The sequence below is a fragment of the Lipophrys pholis genome (assembly GCF_963383615.2).
Source record: "Lipophrys pholis genome assembly, chromosome: 19".
NCBI classification, from domain to species: domain Eukaryota; kingdom Metazoa; phylum Chordata; class Actinopteri; order Blenniiformes; family Blenniidae; genus Lipophrys; species Lipophrys pholis.
The window spans coordinates 21,951,911-21,972,728 of record NC_137647.1 but is presented as its reverse complement, the minus strand read 5'-3'; the positions used below and the strand labels follow the sequence as shown (position 1 = coordinate 21,972,728).

Here is a 20,818-nt window from a genome sequence, read left to right as displayed (position 1 = left end):
ATGAGGGTCGCTCCTCCATTAAATTGTGTTTAATCAAATTACCAAACAGCAAATGTGGGGGCAGACGGTGCTCCAAATACTTATTGCACAAAGATTAGGAGGAGCAAGGCCATTCCACACGCTCCCTGCAGCTCAGCTCAGGTAAATGTCTCAGAAAAGAATGAAAGTAAAGGTAATATCTGCCAACTGCATGTGTGTGTGTGTGTGTGTGTGTGTGTGTGTGTGTGTGTGTGTGTGTGTGTGTGTGTATAGAAAGCGCACTGTATCCCCGCCACTGTTGTCTCTATTAGAAGCGACTCCTCATTTGATCTCCTGAACCGAGGGTCAAATCAGCCACCTCAAAGCAAGCAGCGGAGAAAAAACACCATCGCAGTCCGTGTGTGTGTGTGTGTGTGTGTGTGTGTGTGTGTGTGTGTGTGTGTGTGTGTGTGTGTGTGTGTGTGTGTGCGTGTTCTACCATCCTGAGGATTTCATTCTGTACCGGGTCAGCGGAGACAAAACGGGATTTCAGCCTACACATTTTGCATAAATCAGGTCACCAGAGTTAAACTGGGAAGAGGCCAGTCAGGTGCAAATAACAAGCTGCTGTTTCCACACAGTTTACAGAGGGAACAGTGGACGTCGTGCCGCATCGTCATGGCAGCGTGGATCTACGGGAAGAGATCACATTCGATTCCGGTGACTGACAGCAGGACCGGAAGCTTTTCACTGCGTCTCCAGGTTACTGTTTCTAGGCGGGGAGTAAAGACCGATGGAGGTAAGAGCTGATGCAAGGCAACGTGCTGAAATACCGCAAGGCTTTGAGTCTGAGGCCATGACTGTTGATTCGAAATCAGTACAAAATTCACAGAAGTCAGTTGTCTTTAGTTCAATAATGGAAGAAATTAAGAAATTAAGTTGACTCTTAATGTCAAAACGTGTCAATTAAAAAATAAAAAGATCCTCAAGCCCTACATTTGTATTGACACACATTCTATTTGTGGGACTAGAGGTGATGATATCTGACTTTGGACATGATAACTTTACCTTCTACAAAGTGGTTACAGAAATGGAGGAAATGTGGATTCAGGACATTTGTCTCAACGTATTGCGACAAAAAAGACAAATGTCAAATTTGTTCAGACACAAAACCTTGTCGATCGTCTTGGACATCTCTGTCCACTCAGCACGTTTGGGCAGCATCTATCATCCATTTATTGTTGCTGCTGAGTTCTCACTGGGGCTGTGAGTATAATGTGAGGGTAAAGACGTCCAAACGTCTCCACAGTTTCCTCTTGGCAGTGCTGAGATGCTTCGAGCTCAACCAAGAGACACAATCTTCACCACAAGTTGACTTGGTGGCTCTTCTCAGTTAAACGAGACCAAGAAGCGTCTTCATCACCCGTCAAAAGTGGACGGTTGTACGTTACAGTCGTTCCCAAAGGGCCTGTTCAGACCGGGTACTAATGCATTGCGGCGAGCCCTGACTGACTGTTCACACTTATCCACGCCGTGCGTTTTGAGACTGGATTGTGTTACGACGCCTACGTCACTTCTGCTCTTATGAGTGGTCCAGTATGCGCGGGACAGTTTCCTCTGCCCCAGGATACCCAAGGCACAAGGGACACGGCAGACCTCCAGTCACGGACGTCTTAAAGATTGTTGTATACCGCTCACCGGCGCATTCTCTTAAACAAAAACGCGGTGCGCACTGTCGATGTTTACGTATGACACATTTTGCCGTCACAGACAGTCGCGACCCGTTACGTGTTACAAATATCGGCACGAAACGGTGGCGAGTCTTTCGGCAGCCAAACCGTCTTCCAGGAATGTCAAGAAAGTCCCACCAACACGCCCGTCTTAGAACCCTATTCTGATGGGTTCCGTCTGCTCCTTGAAGAAGGGATGACATATTTTCCCGTGGGAGAACCATCAGACTTTGGAGTACCGACCGCTTCACGTTCAGCTCCAGGCCCGGTTTATACGACAACAAAAACGGGTGTGACCAAACTTTGGTCGCATTTTGACAAGACAGTGGTCCTCTGAGTCCCTGTAACTGTCGCTTCTTTCATCCTGGCTCCCAAGGTGGAACTTTTCCTTCACGTTTCTTTAAAGGGACACAGAGTCGTCACGTGGAACACTGTGGTGTAAGTGGAGCTTCAAACTCTCCCGGCGCAATAAGGAGGACCTCACGGAGAGAGCCAAAGACGACAACTGAACTTGAGATTTTCCGGTCGCACCCCAATCCCTTTACAGACGATTCATCTCTTGGCTGAAGGAGCCAATTTTAGACCAACAGAACATCCGCAGTCCGCCAGCATAGATCTGATTTAGAAGCGTGTTCTGTCATAATTCCACAGATGGAGGATTAGCACCGCGGCTCTTCAGCCAGGAACATGCACCAAACATCTGAAATCTGGGTTCCTTTTGTACCGAGCAGAAGTACGACCATCACACCAGTAAAGCTGACTTATCTCACAGCGCCACGACACTGATCAGGTTCTTTATTTGGGATTACTCAGTTTTCATCGCTCTGTTCAAGGTTAAGCCAGAAGTACATATATATATATATATATATATATATATAGGAGTGAAAAAAAACTGCGTTAGTTACGTTAATCTTTTTTAAGGACTTAAACGTTTTGAATCAATCATCTAAACTAACATGTTATTTTCCACAGCCCTTTTATTTTGACACTCACACATACACGTATATACATCAGTAACATCAGACTAACATTAGTAACATTAGGTGTTCAGTGTTTCTCACACTTTCCGACTCAGACAGACCATTTGTGTTTTGCAAAACATGTTCAGCAAGAATTCAGAGGAAAATGTCACTTCTGACAGGTCGTCATTAAAGTGATTTGTGTGTGAGCAGAAAGTGAGAGAGTGAGACGAGAGCGACTGGGTTCACACCTCCAGCGACTCCTATGGGTTTTGTTTTAGACCATTTTCATGCCTAAACTTATTTTGTGGTCAAATACAAGTTAGTTTCCGTTTAAGTTTAGGAAAACTTCAATTTGAAAGTTCTTCCATTTTATTTTTCTAGTTAGTATGACATTCTTAGATTTTGTCCTTGAAAAAACAACATAAAATAAAGGTATTAGTGACGGGAGTGGTTATCAGATATAAGAAGGGATTTAATTCCTGGAGTGATTGAAAACATAAACTGCACGGATGTTGGCTGTATTTGACTTGGAACAATTAAAAAGTTTGGAGACTAAATCATGAATGTTTCCCTCTCCTTTACATGAGTAGAATAAATAAATCAATAAGACAAGTATCAGCTGTGGTTAGTTTGGTTGCTTCAGTTCACCTTGTGACACTGAAGCTCCGATCAAGACTTAATGAAGCCAATATTTACACACACACACACACACACACACACACCCACACACACACACACATACACGCACACACACACACACACACACACACACGCACGCACGCACACATGCGGTAATTGATCATATCGCAACTCATATATATGGTAGAAATAATATCTGCTTTGTAAATGGATCAAGTACGTTCACAATCCTGCATAGCTGTGTGTGTGTGTGTGTGTGTGTGTGTGTGTGTGTGTGTGTGTGTGTGTGTGTGTGTGTGTGTGTGTGTGTGTGTCCATCGTGCAATGATATCAGCCTCTGCGCTGGTCACATTATCCTTTAGTGAATCTGTCACTTCCTATTTTGTTTAGCAAACGGCTGAGGTGGACACACACACACACACACACACACACACACACACAAAAGCGAGTGAGTCAGTTAAGCAGTCTTTATTGAGACTTTCACTGGTCAGTTTGCAGCTCATTGTGTCCACTCACAATTGCATCCACCCACTCATGCACACACGCACAAGCACAAGCACAAGCACACGCACACACGCGCACACACACACACACACACACACACACACACACACACACACACACACACACACACACACACACACACACACACACACACACACACACACACACACACACACACACACACACACACACAGTGCTTTAAATAGCTCCAGACATTATTCTGTCGTCCAAACTCAGAATCAACAAAATGTTATGAAGAACATTGTTAAGAAAATAAATGACTCCAGACATATACATACAATGGTCCAGTAGGCCTGTTGATTTCATTTCCAGTCCTCTCTTATTCTTAGTCTGTTTATTTAAAGCTTACTTTCAGTATTAATTTGCGCCCCTACACCTACATTTGATTTGAGATCAGTGTATCTCAAATTAAAGTCAGTAAAAGTCATTTCTAAAGCAAACTCCTGCCTTTGGGGTATGTGCAGAATACCGTTTGACATGAAACACACTGAGCTGCAGCGTATGTTGCTCCCAAACCTGTAAATATAGTTCAGCATCAGTGCAGCCATGTGAACTAATGCCCCCTTAAACCACCGGAGACTCTCACTTTTGAACCAAAGCACAAGCTGGATGGTTCCTCTTCTCTTTAACCTGGAGGACACAGAATTCATGATTTCCAAAGGGAACTTTCCCGTTTTGACACGTCGGCCCGCAGGACACTTTTCACCTCGATCCATTTGAGAGTTCAACCCTGCAGGAGAACACAGCAGCCTCTCTGCATCCCGTTTAGATTGCTCTGTGAACTGTGTTGCGCAATCAGGCTGCATGACGACCAATCTGATTTGGACTTTTTGACCTTGTTTTAAGTTTCCATTTTAATTTTCTAGATATTTATATTATTTTAATTCAGGTCAAGAAATCTGTCTCTCCGACTTTGTTCTTGATCTCCCGTCAGATTGCCCTTAAGAACAGCTTTGGTCTCACCAGAACAGCCCAGTCAAGCCAAACACCGGTGGAAACACCAACTCTCACCTTTAAAGTGACAGCAATGGGAGGTGTTCTGCTCCCGAGTCCAAAACGTGCGTTGAGGTGTTTTTCTCATTTTGACATCTTCAGAGGAGGTTAAGTATTCGATTTCCCTCTTTGATCGCAGGAATGAGCTCAGGAACCAGGAACAGATATCACTGAGTTCAGACTCTTCATCTAAATTGTTCCACGTTTGGCAGCTTTTCACAGCTCCTTGTCAACCCGCTTGTATTGAGGCCTGTTAGAGCCCCACATGTAACAACCACTCAAAGTGTTATGAAATATAATGTAATAAATACCCACTGGTTCTATTACTGGTCAATAATGTAGCAAAAGTGCCGGCCAGTGGTTTATTACATTTTTTTTAATTACATTTTGTACTTGGCAGTTTTGTTACTTTATCAACCAGTTGTTACATTTCAGGTTTTATTACATTATATATTCTAACAATTCAGGTCATTGTTACATTTTGGGTCGTTGTTACATATCGGGCTCTAAGAAAACCCAGTCCGCACGACGACGGCGTTTCATGTGACTGCGTTGTTTTTGACGGATCATCCCCACGACGCGGCGTTTTGGGATCCTGAAAACAAGTTTTGTTTTAAAAAACGAGTTCCAAAGTGGAGAAAATTTGAAAACGCCACCTCAGCTTTGATATGTGGATGCACATTTGTCGTAAACGATCTCGACCAGATAACCCGCGAGCCTCTCCGTGAAGTCATTTAACAACAACATGGCGGACTACCTGCTGCAGGTCACATTACAGAAGAAACCGATGCTCGTCGGTTTAATAGGCGACATGTTGGATTTCTCGATTTCTCTGTTTTTTCATGCTCCGTATGCATTTTTAGTGTATTTCTGTGCAAGAGTTACAGCTCCACCTATAGGCTTGGCAGAAGTACTACATCATTTTGAGTAGTTTCCATGGTGTCGCGCGGACACAGATGTTTAGACGGGAAACGTTTTAAGAAAAAAGATTAAGATCATTTTAAAGTAAAAAAAACCCAAAACATATTGCTTACTGTCACAGTTTGCTAAGCGCCGTCTTTTAGGTATTCCTCAAGAGAGTTGGAGTTTTTGGTGACTGCCACATTATTGCATTCTGTTTTTAGTAACACTTTACTCAGCGTCCCAGCTTTTCTGGAACGTATTTGTGGCTCTCATAACAGAGGAAGCTGCCTCTCAAAAGGTGTGTGATGAGAACAGGCAGTGAAGTCTTGGCTGCGTGTTGACAAACTGAGATGATACTCAGTCCAGGACTGATGGAGGAGACGCCGCTGAGCTGAGTGTGATGACAGGAGGCGCTCTGCAGCAGCCAACACGAGGACCGGCCCTCCAAAAGCTCCATTGATGGACCTAATCCACATGCTATAATTAGGCACAGGACACAAAACAAGACATGAAGGCAGCCTGCGAGTCCTTATAAATGCTAAGCACCCGGTTCATGTTAGATCAGCCACCTCGGGAGCATTACAGACTCCAGAAAAGGTCAGAAATCAGTGATTATGTCTGCTCAAATTACACGTTTACAAAAAGCTGATTGTATTGGTTTGAGAAAACATATTTATAGCTCCGGTCCGATACTCTCCGCAGCTCTGCTTTCTAATGTCATTGTTGAGGGAGGATTTCCATGCGAGAGACAGGCCGAGTCCCTGTCGGCTCCCATTCAAGAAACTATGAAGTGTTTTGTTACCGGGCCCTCTCAAGATAAATGGAAATAACCTGCGCAACACACTTTCCCGCTCGACTGGTCTCAACATCTTTTACATCATTCATCCATTCATTCACACATCCACACATCGGAGGCTGCTGCGCAAAGTGCTCGCAGTGTCACACGTTGCAGGACACTTTGACACGTGGCGAGGGATTGACCGGGACTGAACCGAGACAAAGACTCAGCAACCACAACTACAGTTTGTTTATCACAGTTCAGTTCTAAATCACATATCGGGATCTATGTGGGACTAAATTATGGAAGTGGACTTTTGCTCATCGTGGTTTAATACCAACACTCAGACAGTGGGTCAGTGTTTCTGTCTCAAACTGGTTCTCCGCAAAATGTCTACCCTGTGGGGTTCCTCAGGGTTCTGTTCTTGGGCCTTTGTTGTTTAACTTGTATCTGCTTCCTCTTGGGAATCTTAGGAGGCGTTTCTATGCTGATGACATACAGTTATCTGTCTCTTTTAAACCTGATGTCTGGATTATCTGTAGTTTCAGAATGTGTGAACTGTTTGCTCATCACTTTATCATGAGAGGAACGTCAGTCAACTGAGACCGGCCGTCTCCAGAGCCGAGCTGGAAATGATTATACACGCTTTTATTTTGTCTTCTCTGGACCACAAATCGTCCCAAAACAACAGGACAAATCAGTCACATGACTTAACTGACTAAACTTTCAGGTTCCGTTTCTGAGTATCAACTCTTTTAGTTGGAACCACTAGAATCATGATTAAAAAACACGGTTACAAGAACCTCTGCAGCTTCACTGACCCACATGGTAGCAAACTCATAATAAACCTGAGCAAAAAGCCTCCAAACACACATGAAATGTTAGTGTGTAAAATACATTCACGACTGAAAGCCGTCAGGAAATGATGCAAACAAACTGTGCAAGAAAAACAACCCATTCATTTCCAGAATACTTTTAAAACAGTTAGTAAGCCATGTGTAGACTGGATGAGGTCAAATACTAATAACGCCTGGTAATGTAATGAAACGAAAAATGGATTTCACCTTGATGAATGTCCTCATTCACTCATCGTATCTTTGAATCCAATATAACATTTATTCCTAAAATCCTCTCAGAGTACAGAGAGTGCCGACCGAAACCTCAACTCAGCTGTGTGAGTCTGAAATGTGCCTAAGAGGACGTCTCAGCTCCTTTACATTATATCTAGCATTTACTTGAACCGTTGTGACTGCAGTAACAAAACAAACCCGATGAGAAGTCTTGTGGTTTTATAAAATGATTCCTTCTGCAGAGGGAATGAATGAATGAATGAATGAATGAATGAATGAATGAATGAATGAATGAATGAATGAATGAATGAATGAATGAATGCATGAATGAATGTGCATTTCAGTGATTAAGCTCGACAGTTGATAAATTGCGACATTACAGTTTAATAATTGTGGTTATCTGCTTGGAAGATAACAATTTGTTTATGTCAATGACCATAAATCATCACATGGACCCTCTAATTACGGTGTCCCTCTGGGTTTGATTGTAGGGCCACTCCCCTTCATCTTACACATGAATAACTTTGTTAATACCTCGACAGTACTGCACAAGTTATTAATCAACAATGACACACACACACACACGTGTTTTGTTTTTTTCCTTCTAGACCCCACAAAAAGTCAAACCAATTAGAATTAGTGAGCTTGTGAATACAAACGGCAGGAAAACTTCCTCTCAATATCAGCAAAACAAATTAAAATCATGTTTCAGCCAAATACGAAAAAACACATCGACCAAAGTCTGCTTCACAGCGTTTCTCATTGATATGAAGATGTTTTGTTTTCTAAGTTGAGACATTTCCTCAGGCTTTCTGCTCTTCTCACTCTGTATAAAACTTAGTTTGAGCCTCATATACATTCCGGCAACATCCTATGGCGCAGCTCATTTTCAAACTGACGAGAAAAAAAAAGAAAACGCTTGTCTGAAAGCCTTCAATACTTTCCTGGTATTACAATCTTCTGAGGGGTTTTGAGTACTTCTCTTTTTATAAAGTACCAGACTGTCCACCGACTTCAATCTTTCTGCCTTTGTCCATTTCTGGTCCAATATTCATCCAAACTACTGACTTATAGAAAGCAAAGTGGAAAAAGTAGCACAAAACTGTAAATTAAGACGGATGGCACACAGACGCAGTCTGAATACAAAATACGCAGGCTGCTACTTTTCGTCCTCGGTCCACCGTGTTTTCTACTATCAGCCAATGAAGCAGCTGTCTGAGTGTAAAACATCTCCTCCGACTGGCCGCCGCTCAGAAATCAGACAAAATGAAATCCTGGATGTGACCTGCAGCGATGTGAAGAGTGCAAACAGAGATATGGGAAAATGTTTGTCTCTTACCTTCATGAAGTATTCATCAAGAGCAGCAGAGGGGAAGAAAGAGAAAGATTCTGTGTTAATATGTTAGTTCAACAGTCACACTTAAACTCATCCTAACAAAGCTTAAGATGAGTTTATCTCTATACACTTTATCTGTTAAGTACATGAATGGGACAAATATCAAGATAATACTTCTTTTTTTAAAAAAATTTTTTTAAATTAATATTAGAAAATGTGCTCATTTGGGCCACAATTGGCGAACAGCCGCCATATTCTTCAAAATGGCCGACTTCCTGTTGCATTTTCAGTCTGTGTGTAAGAGACTACTTTAGTATGTCTTGTTTTCGTAGCTGAAACGTAATGCAGGGGCTTCATTTTCTGAATCGTACCTCGAGCAGCACTTAAAAGACAGTTTGAGAATCACAGCTCTTTTGTCAATTATTTTACTATTTAATATATTTTGAGTTTTATGAGTGTGAAGCTCACAGAAAGTGAAAACCTAGCATTTCTAGTAGAATGATAAGAAGAATGATGGCTATCGATTTAATAAAAATAACTCACTGTATGTCTCCTGGTTCCTTCTCACTGTCCCCCAATTAGTATTTAGAGTATATAATTTTGACACATATGGTCAGAAAGACAATAAATGTACATATTGATTAACAGTTTGCTCGAACATGAAAATACGTAAACCAGTTTAAACCGGTGAGACGGTGAGAAAGTTCCCGCATGATAAGACATTCAGCTGTTGGTGCAGACTGACGATCGTTTCTTCATCTTTACGTAATGAGGTCTCATGCATAAAAGTTTGTGTCTATTATCTATGGACTGTTTATAATTATTCAAGATTTCTCCCCTCAAGCAAAGACAAATGTTCAAATTAATGATTTCAGAGCTAAAAGCAGCATCAAAGTGTTGTCTTTTTATTTCTTTAATTTTCTGCCCGTTTCGATGAGCTGAAATATAAGACCACGTACACGTCTAATATAATCCGAAGATAGGGCCCAATTTTCAGATTAGCTGATGAGACTGTGGATCTGATTTACTGAGTTTCTATGTAGAGAGTTCATAATCATTTCAAAGCTTTCAAAGTTTACATCCATTTTCATTTAAACATTCGGTACATCAGGCCCAAACTGGGTTTGCACCAACGGATGAGGCGTATTGGAACAGAACTGTGTGAATGAATGGAAAGGCAGGTGCCGAGTGACGGAGGAATATCAGCCATGTGGAGATTTTTCACGATAAACAAGACAAAATGATGCATTTTTGAGCAGAAGGGAAAACACTCAGCCAGTTTATATTTAATAGAGGCAGTACACAGCCTGAGCCAGGCCAGTAAATAAAACATCTTGTGAGAATGATGAATGGTATTTCAGGTTGTTAATTATAACACACGGAAGCAACAGATGAGAAATGAGAGGCGCAGACATCTGGAAGAAATGTCCTAAAAATTGCCGTCGGTTTGAAGTGTCGTCATGCGAGTGCGAAGGCCTGAATGGAAGACGATGTCACAGAATAGAACGATTGTTAAAATGTGTGTTGTATTGTTTATTGTTTTGTTTGAGAGACGTGTACATGATGGTGAATCCATGTTTGACAAACAGATTGAACATTCAGGAGTCACTCAGGAAACGTTGCTCCAGCCAATACGTACATTATTCTTAAATTAAGACTGCTTTCTATATACTAATCTCTCTACTTGGTATCTCAAGTACTTACAAATATCAGAGTACATTCTCAGGGGATAAAAAGTGGAAGTTGAATCTCTAATAAGACAAAGAATCAGACAGTGAAGTGAACAATGTGCAGAATAAAGTTCCTCGTGTTCCACTTGGATCATCAGTTTAACTACTTGACTTCAAGACTAAATTCATCATTTGCTCTCAATCAGCGGGAGAGAAAACAAAGCCGGCGACGGATGACGTCTCTAGCAATGTAGTAGAAAGTAGTAGTACTTTGTGTAATTTAATGAGCTTTAAAATCAATCAGAGACAATAAAAACTCAATATGTTCACAACAAAACTGTTACATATTGTTTACACCTGCAGGCACAAACAGCCTGTGTGTGTGTGTGTGTGTGTGTGTGTGTGTGTGTGTGTGTGTGTGTGTGTGTGTGTGTGTGTGTGTGTGTGTGTGTGTGTGTGCTCCCAGTGGCTCTGTCTGGGTGGAAGTGTATATTAATGTCCTGAGTGATGCAGTGACCCTGTCACACCAAATCTACTGCTGCGTGATCACACGGCCCGGCCCTGCACAGTGTGTGTGTGTGTGTGTGTGTGTGTGTGTGTGTGTGTGTGTGTGTGTGTGTGTGTGTGTGTGTGTGTGCGCGTGCGTCCGTGCGTGCGTGCGTGCGTGTGTGTGTCAGAGCCTTCACATTGACACATGGTAGAGTGCGTGCACGGCTCAAAAGACTGTTAACCTCAGACTATTCTGCTGGCATTCAACCAGAGTAAAGTAGAGAAGGAGGAAGAGGAGGATGAGGAGCAGGAACAAAAAAATTAAATGAAAATGAGGAGGAGGAGGAGGAGGAGGAGGAGGAGGAGGAGGAAGAAAATAAGATAAGGAAGAGGAGGAGGAAAAAGATGAGCAGGAGGAAAAAAGAAGAGGAGGAGGAAGAAAATAAGAGAAGGGAAAGGAGGAAGAGGAAGAAGAGGAAGAGGAGGAGGAAGAAGAAAAGAGGGAAGATGAAGATGAGGAGGAGGAGGAAGATTAAAAAAAAGGAGGATTTCAACATTTCAGAATTCAAAATGATGCATTTTGACTGTAAACATATATATTGAGATTAATCATAGTGATTCAGACGGCGCTCTACACCTCACACTGGACCCCAGGTCTTCTTACTGCGTTGCACCAAATATACGATGTGAATTATACTAATGTTTTTAAAATCGCTTGTGGTTATATTTCTAATATATATAGAAGCGTCACTCAGTCTCCTTCAGTCTCAGTCGTTGGTCCGGCCCGGACCGTGTTCACCGTGTTCATCAAGCAAACTGTGATTAATAAACACGTGAAAAAAAAATATGAATCTCAACCAATTAGGTGACAGTAGGTTTCCTGTGCACCGACACTGGAACACAAATTGATACGACGACAATAAACACAAATGAGATTGATGAGGCCGCAGACGAGGCGCACGTTTAACAATGTACGGCTTAATAATATGTTATCTTATATACACATGTCAAAGTGTCTATTATGAAGGATGCCCTGCACACACACACACACACACACACACACACACACACACACACACACACACACACACACACACACACACACACACACACACACACACACACACACAGGGTATTTAGCATATTGTGGTGCCCGCAGCCAGCAAATTAGTCACATCTGAAACAGTCTAATTAACCCAGAGGAGCTTAACCCACTTATCACAGCCAGCAGAGAGTGAGAGACACAGGCATACACACACACACACACACACACACACACACACACACACACACACACACACACACACACACACACACACACACACACACACACACACACACACACACACACACACACAGGGGAGAGAGTGACAGACTCGGACTATCTTCTGCACTGATTGATTTCTCTCATCAGGAGAGTGAGACTGTGTGTGTGTGTGTGTGTGTGTGTCTGTGTGTTTACTTTTCCCATATGATTACAAAGTCAACCCTATCTTGTCCAATATGCACATCTAAAACACACACACTCACCCACACACACACTCACACACACTCCATATAAGGACATTACAGTCACTCGTTTCCTGCAGGCTTCATTCTAAACGGCTCTGAAGACTTTCCAAACTTCAACCCACCTACTTCTCTCGTCTCTCCCGTCTTTCCTCCACAACTGTCTCACAACAAGTCGTCAATCGAGGCCGGAGTTCTTTCATCACAACAAGTGAGACAGTTAATAAGCGATGCTGAGAGCCACAGGAAGTCGTGTTGGTCAATCAAACCGTCTGATAAACATGTCCCCCTTCTGGTTTTGCACTAAGGTTGCAGGTTTGATTCCCTATCTGTCCACACGTCGAAGTGTCCTTGAGCAAAACACTGAACCCCAAACTCTTAGGGATGGAGTGAGCGTCTTGCATGGCAGCCGCCTCCACTGGTGTGTGAATGTGTGTGTGAATGGGTGAATGTGGTTCACAACGTAAAGCCTTTTGGGGCCGTCTGTATAATTCTCTGGCGTCCCCCCGCCATTATAAATAGTTCTTATGTTAGTCTCCACACACACACACACACACACACACACACACACACACACACACACACACACACACGATCCAGAGTTTAAGGAGTAGAATAACTTTGCGTGTGTGTCCACCCTAACATCTTGTGATTTATGACACGCTCATTTGAAAACAAAGAGAAAAGCTCGTTAGTTGTGGTTATAATTAAAGGGGCGTGGCTTCCCATGATGCACATGCTCCATAACGGCATCGTCTCATCCGTCTTTGCTTTAACGCGGCTGCTCGTGTGTTTAATTCTGTGTTCTGTGCTGCAGGACAATGCAATGGATTTCACTCTCACTGTGTGTGTGTGTGTGTGTGTGTGTGTGTGTGTGTGTGTGTGTGTGTGTACTCTGGTCTCGATTGAAAATTCAGTAGAGCAGACCCCCCCCACCCCCTCACTCCCCCCCTCCATCACTCCTGGTTTGAGTGTCATCTCTTCTGTCAGCATGCGGCCCAGACACCAGCGCCGCTCCTCATTTCTATCTCATGGCAGCCACAAAGGCATCGTCCACTGCAGGAAACACAGGCCGCCGCGTGAAATCCTCCCAAACAACACTCCGTGATACTGTTCTGCTGCAGGAGAGGCTCTGCTTCGAAAACCACCGTCTGGCTTTCCCTTCAATGCGGTTGTTTCTGCACACGACCCAAGCGCGGTGGCCGAGGGGTCGCTGGGTCCCTGAGCAGGACGCTGGACCCCCAAAGTGTCATGAGTTCCGTTCGTTTTCAGGGATTGTAGCTTGTGTTCATAAATCCGTGTGTGATGGACTGTTGGTCAGGCCCCAGGGTGGAAAGTCGAGCTGTGCAACATGACGATATACAGTATATCACCGTAGGATATAACCCTCAAGTGTATACATCATCATTTTAACATGCAGGCTACTTGGTTAGCTCTGTTGCTACACCAGCGCTGACGTCGCTATGGCTGTGGATTTAGTACACCGTGTAATGCAGTGCTCAACGTCTGAATGACCGCTGGGCAATCCAAATGTAACAACAGCAACGCGACTACTTTGTGGTACAGTTTTTACGTCCCGGATGTACAGCAGCACCGGTTGCTAGGGCGTAAATAGAGGCAATGCAGCGTGGCGGAGGTGGAGGCGGAGGCGAGCGCGAAGGAAAGTGAAAATAGCGTTACCGGTAACTCCTGACGGCCAAATGAAGCTTCGTGAGCCACTTTCTTTACTTTCGGAAGCCACCAGATGGCGCTGTCTGTTGAACAGATGTTTGAAAACACACCGCTTTGCCAAGTCTCTTCAGCCTCTATCTTCAAACCAAGAGCGCCATCTGGTGGAGTCGGAAACTGAATAAAGTGGTTCATGAAGCTTCATGAAGCTTCGTTTGGCCGTCACTACCGGTAACCTTCCATCAGACTCGGATCCAGAAACGGAACAGCAAGAAGAAAACCGGAAAGGAGGAATTCCATCGTTTGGCTTTGGTTTGGGTTGAAAACTTCAGACACCGACCGGACAAGCGGATTCTGCAAAACATGCTGACGACAAGTCGCCGCCAGCGACTCGAACACATCGAGTCGTTTTTCAGCCACTTAAAGCCACGGCATGAAAAACGGCTCACAGACAGTGGCGTTACCTCAAAACCTCAAAGTGATGAAAAGAAGAATAAAAACACAGAACGAGCCTCAAAAAAGTGCAAATATAGATAAAAAGATTCTACATGAAGATGTAAAAGTTGATATATGAGACAGAAACGTGAAAAATGTTTAATTCTTTGAAAGGAAGAAACATTTTTTTATTTTAAATGAGCCTCTTTTGAGCAACTCAAAAAGTTCTAATGTTGTAAAGCCATCAGTGTGTTCAGTGTTCAGTCTAGTGAGAGGTGAAGTACGGAATAACATCCAGCAAACTTGTGGATTATAGGAATGACTTGCACTTCAATTTAAGAGACAGACAACACGGGATTATCCCCGGGGGCTCCACACTCACTTCACGGCCTCGGAAAAGCCGGCGACTCAATGCCTGAGCCTCCACTTCACTGCTCAAGCACTCGCAGGGAAAACTGACCACAGTTCTACTTTTGTGCGCCTCCCGTAGAGCAGCAGCGTCAGAACATAGAGCCCAGTCCGACACGAGGAGTGAAAATCGTGAAGTAAATGCTTGATAGTATAAACAAAACTGAAGACGGTAGGACGAAAGAACAGAAAGTAAAGGAGCTGATTCTGGTGCAAACTGCTGGGCTGAATATATATTCCCTCAATATAGATTGTGCAGTGAAATAAAGTGACTTGGGGCAGGAGAGTAGGACAGATTGCACAGATCCATCGTGAATATCGGTGAGACGTGATTTCTTAATGAAAGTTTTTCATCATTATTTACGGGACCGAGCGAAAACAAACAGCTGGACCAACTTCATCCAAACGCTTCAGTTGGTGACAGAACGTAAGGTTCTGAATTAGAAGTCACCAATCGAAGCAATTCAATTAAGTTGGTTCAACCATTTCTAGCAATTTTCTTTTCTTCAGGAAAGGTTAACATGCGACCATTTTACAGGTTTGGCACACTTTGAGATATAAACGGGTTTTATTCATGACCTCGGAAACTGAAACTGTAGTTTGCAGGTTCCCCCTGTGCGTGCGCTGACGCTGCTTCGGGTCCTGTGGTTTCCCCGTGTGTGACTGTGTGTGTGTGTGTGTGCGTCGAGTGCTGGACGGCTCGCCGGTCCAGGTGGACCTGCCTTCACACTGATCTGGGACGGACTCCAGAGTCCCCCCCACCCCCTCCCCCACCCCCCCCTCAGCCTGGCTTGAATAAAGCAGTGCAGATGATGGATGTATGGAGTCCGGAGACGGTGAAAACAAGCAGGATGTGGCCCCTCCAGGACCGGCTTCTGGCTCCGGACCTCCATTTGGCCGGGGGCAGCCCTGCTCGGGCCCTCGGTGTGCCTGACTCACCGGTGTGTGTGAATGTTAGCAGTAAACAAGTGAAGACAGAAAGCGGCGCAGTATGAATGATTCATAACTTCCAGCAGACAAACTGATGGAGGAGCCGGCTGCTGCAGTGCAGACCCCGGCTCCTGTGTGTTAATCCCTGACTGCAGGTACACATCCTGCTCACCACACTTCCATCAGGGCTGGGTGAGCCCCCACCCCCAACCCCCCCACCCACCACCCCCCACCACCAACAAATGCTGCAATGGATGGATGTTCCAGTCAAACTCCAGCATTTCTGCAGCCCGAGGAATCAAAATAAGAAAGTGTGGATGAAGGTGAAGCCCACCAAAGTGCAGTAACCTCGTCTCCATGAGCTTTCTGTGGGTCGACGGGATGAAACAACGGCTTGAAAGCAGGGTCTCTCTCTCTCTCTCTCTCTCTCTCGTACTGAAGGGTTGAAGGTAAAACCTGCGGTTTTCTCTTTGTGTAAATGTGCTGCAGTAAAATCTCACACCGGGATGGAAACATAAACCCTCGAGTGCTTGTTTGAGCCGGCCGAGCGGAAATAAGAAAATACCAGAAACACAGTAAGTCCTTAATGTAATGAAGCCTCCTTCCGATTGCGTGTGTGTGTGTGTGTGTGTGTGTGTGTGTGTGTGTGTGTGTGTGTGTGTGTGTGTGTGTGTGTGTGTGGATGATGTCATATGCTGCTTCTAAGTAGGCTTCAGCCACAAACAGAGGACATCTGCATCCTGCACGCACACACACACACACACACACACACACACACACACACACACACACACACACACACACACACACACACACACACACACACACACACACACACACACACACACACACACTCACATACACACACGGTATCTCCTGCTTTACTCTGCTGTGACAAAGTGTTGACTTCAGCACCTCTCCCCAGCATGAGTCTCTCTCTCTCTCTCTCTCTCTCTCTCTCTCTCTCTCCCTCCCTCCCCCTTTCTCTCTCTCTCACTGTAGTAATCAATCATCAGAGCAGCCGCTCTCTCTCTCCCCTTTGGGCTGACAGCTCCTATTTGTTATACCGCTTCCACAATGCACAATGCTGGGCTGCGCTATTCACTGGCATGGGAAAAACATTCTCACACACACACACACACACACACACACACACACACACACACACACACACACACACACACACACACACACACACATACACACACACACACACACACACACACACACACACACACACTACGTGATTGCCAGTGTTTTGAAGTCCTTGGTGTAAACAAACACACACACACACACACACACACACACACACACACACACTGTAAAAACTTGTGTTCAGAAATGATTAAAAAAAGCGTAGAAATGTAATATTATGAAGATTCTGAACGTAAAAAATGAACTAGATATAATTATCTGTTAAATCTGTTAGCGCTAATACGTCTGTGAAAATAGACTGATGGACTCAACACTTGGCACAAACGTATATTTAACTCTGTAGTTTAGACAAACATACTGCATATAGGTGTAAAATCCTACTAAATCCTACTAACTCCTGGTTAAAAAAAAACAACAATAAAAACATTGATCAAATGAAGTCAGGGTGGAACCTGAAACAACTGCAACAAATTTGTACTGTATAGAAATGTAAACAGGTTCGACTGTGTAGCAAAGAGAATGTGTGTGTGTGTGCGTGTGTGTGTGTGTGTGTGTGTGTGTGTGTGTAGTCTTGCCGACTTCAGCATTTTTCTCCACATTATTCTTGGTCATTTGATTTGAGAGGCTCTCAGGATGAACCTGCAGAGGCAAGCACTTTTGTAGCAGCAGCAATGCGCACACACACACACACACACACACACACACACACACACACACACACGCACACACACACACACACGCTCCTACACATGCATGCACCAGATCTTTATGAAGCAGTCAATATTCAACTGCAGAAAAATGACACCTTTGTTCGCATGTATGCCACACACACACACACACACACACACACACACACACACACACACACACACACACACACACACACACACACACACACACACACACACACACACACACACACACACACACACACACACACACAGACACACTGCTCCCCCCTCCTCTCCACAGATTTTCATCTAATGAATGCAAACGACCTGAAAATTCATCTGTGCGCCGGCGTCACGTCTGCAGATCTGTGAGTCCGTTTATGGAAACTCATTTCAGCCTGCAGAGGGAAGGAATGTGAACTGGAATGACAAAAATTAAAATGCTCAAGTGTGTTCAAAATAAAAAATCTCTGCTGTTATTACACGTGTACCTCACATGCACTGATAAAAAAAAAGAAAAAGAGATTGAGTCAAAGCATGAATGTGAATTTTGAAGTGATGCACCTGCTGCTTTCCTGGTTGCAAAAAAAAAAAAAAACAACAACTTTTATTTATTACTACTTAAATTAAACATGTATCACTTGACAGAGACTGACTGTTGTTGTTTGTTTTTTTTAGAATGGCTTCAGTCCTGGATATGTTTACTAAGACCGAACTACATTCTGAAAGATTCAAAGCAAGTGAGTGAAAATCTTTATAAAAGAAAAAAAAAGCAAGAGTCACAAAATGAGTCTGGTCGTCACTAAACCAAAGGAACAAGTCAGATTGTTGGTATTCACTATGTCCTAAGTACGATATCGCTGATCGACTGAACCGATACCAAGTACAGCTAATCGCCGATACTAAGACGATACAACGCAACACAGATACTTAGCAAATACAGATTAATTATCGGCTTATCCTGTAAGAAAAAGTAGTTCAATATATTTTCCTTTAAAGGGCTCATATTATACAAAATTCAGTTCCTAAAGGTTTTTCAACTGTAATAATCGTCCCCTTACCTGGACTGACGCCCCAGAAGTGAAGAAAGTCTGTCCTCTCTCTCCCTGGCTTGTTTCAGTTTTTAAAAAGTGTGTTGCTCCAACCAGCCAATCAGAAATCAAACCCTATATAGTGTCATCGGGGGTTTAGCCAATCACAATCAAGGTAGGCCCTCCCTTTGACTCCTCCCACAATGAGACAGCTCTGCTCTGGCACATGGCACCATGAGAGGAAGTACTTCCTCCTCTTCCCAAGATGGGCATGTGTGGGCGGAGCCAGTCCAGCTCACACAGACACAGCAGATTCTGAATGTAGCTCCTATGGTCCAATATTCAAATGGAGGAAAATCAAGGAGAAGCTGGATTTCGAGCAATAAACTTTAAATAAAACCTTTTTGGATCAACGAGACCATGTGAAAGTGTTGAAAAGCTGGATTATATGAGTCTTTTAAAATCGCAGGTAATAAGAGGTAACCAGTTTTTTTAATTAGTTAGCATTGTGGAGTAGCGTTATGGCCGCGAGCCAACAGTGGAGGAAGACAAGAGTTTTACCAACCAGCAGGGAAAAGGATAAAAATAGTATATTGACGCTTCAAATATTAACTCCAAACTAAACGGTTTTAAAAATGTTTTAAAGATTTATTGATACATTTGAATCTAAACTGTCTGCATCTGATTGCTTGGTTGTAACCTGAAGGTCTTCAATCCCGCCGGGGGTCCAATCGACTTTACCTACTTCATGCATGTGATTGCTTCAGCAGCCTCACTTGTGCCTCACATAATCAGTCACATTCACCCTTCAGTGGTGACAGCTGCAATTCAAGTGGGAGCGATGTCAGGTTCACGGTCTTCAGGACACTGGGACGCCGGGACAGATGGAGGATCGACCCGACAACCTCGGCGGACGACCCGATTTCACAAACGGAGCCACAGCCGAGGTGAGAGGGGCTCGTCAGCTACATGCAGGTAACCTCAGACTCCCGCTGGAGATCGCGCTGTTTCGTCTGCTTTATTCTCACAATATGCTTTTTCCCTCAAACATGCAAAAGCAAAGCGAGTGCGATCACACTCTTTACTAGCAGCCTCTACCACTGGGTGGCAGCATGGAGTTAAACATGCCGCAAGCAGAGCGAGAAACCCAATCCGTCCTGAGAGGATCTGTTGGTTCCGGACCAGGTCCGGAACGATCCCGGCCATATTGGTATTCCATGACTTGTGCCGGGACAGATTTCGAGCTCAGTGCCCAAGAGGAGCGACACACAAAGTCACATGACTGCTGGAGACTGACCGGGGAGAAATAACGTGGGATACCCGCTGAAAACGGTTTGAGAGTGTTGAGAGAGTACAGGACTGCCCAGGACGCGTTGTCCTCTCAGGTCCTACAGAATCTGTTTCAGGCTTAATTTAGACGCACGAGACAACACTAAGTCCATGGATGTTTATCACCAGAGTTTCTAAAACATTCCCAGGAAAAAAAAAAGCTTGATGCTATCAAGTTAATTCGCGCCCCTCCAGTCTTTTCTTACAACTTAGCACCAAAGGGTATTTTAGTTATTACGCTCAACAACTACAACCAACGGAGACGTCCACCTTCACCACACTGACAGCAGATAAACTGATGAATCTGAGCACAGCAACAACACGAAATCCAGGAGTCTGGGAGTTACCGCGTCCAAGGACTGGAAACCCTGATCAAATGAATACAACTGTTCTTTATTTTATTAAGCCACACATTTGTATGACCGAATTTGTTTGTGTTGAAAAGGGATCAATAGGAAATAAGATCCTGTAAAACGTGTTCCACTGCTCATTGCGACTTGATTGTGCTTTTGTTTTGTTTGTGTGGATTTTGCAGGTGAATCAGTAAGAATCCGACCATAAGATCAAACAGGAGCTTTTAAATGAGCGTCCAGCGTGTTTTAGAGCCCGTTAACACAGAAGCATCGGCT

General features: G+C 43.9%; 1 protein-coding gene across 7 annotated transcripts in view; it reads right to left on the bottom strand.

Annotated features, from left to right (window-relative positions):
- Positions 1-20,818, bottom strand: part of rbfox1 (RNA binding fox-1 homolog 1) — a 397,214-nt gene that overhangs the window by 108,624 nt on the left and 267,772 nt on the right. The window lies entirely within an intron of this gene.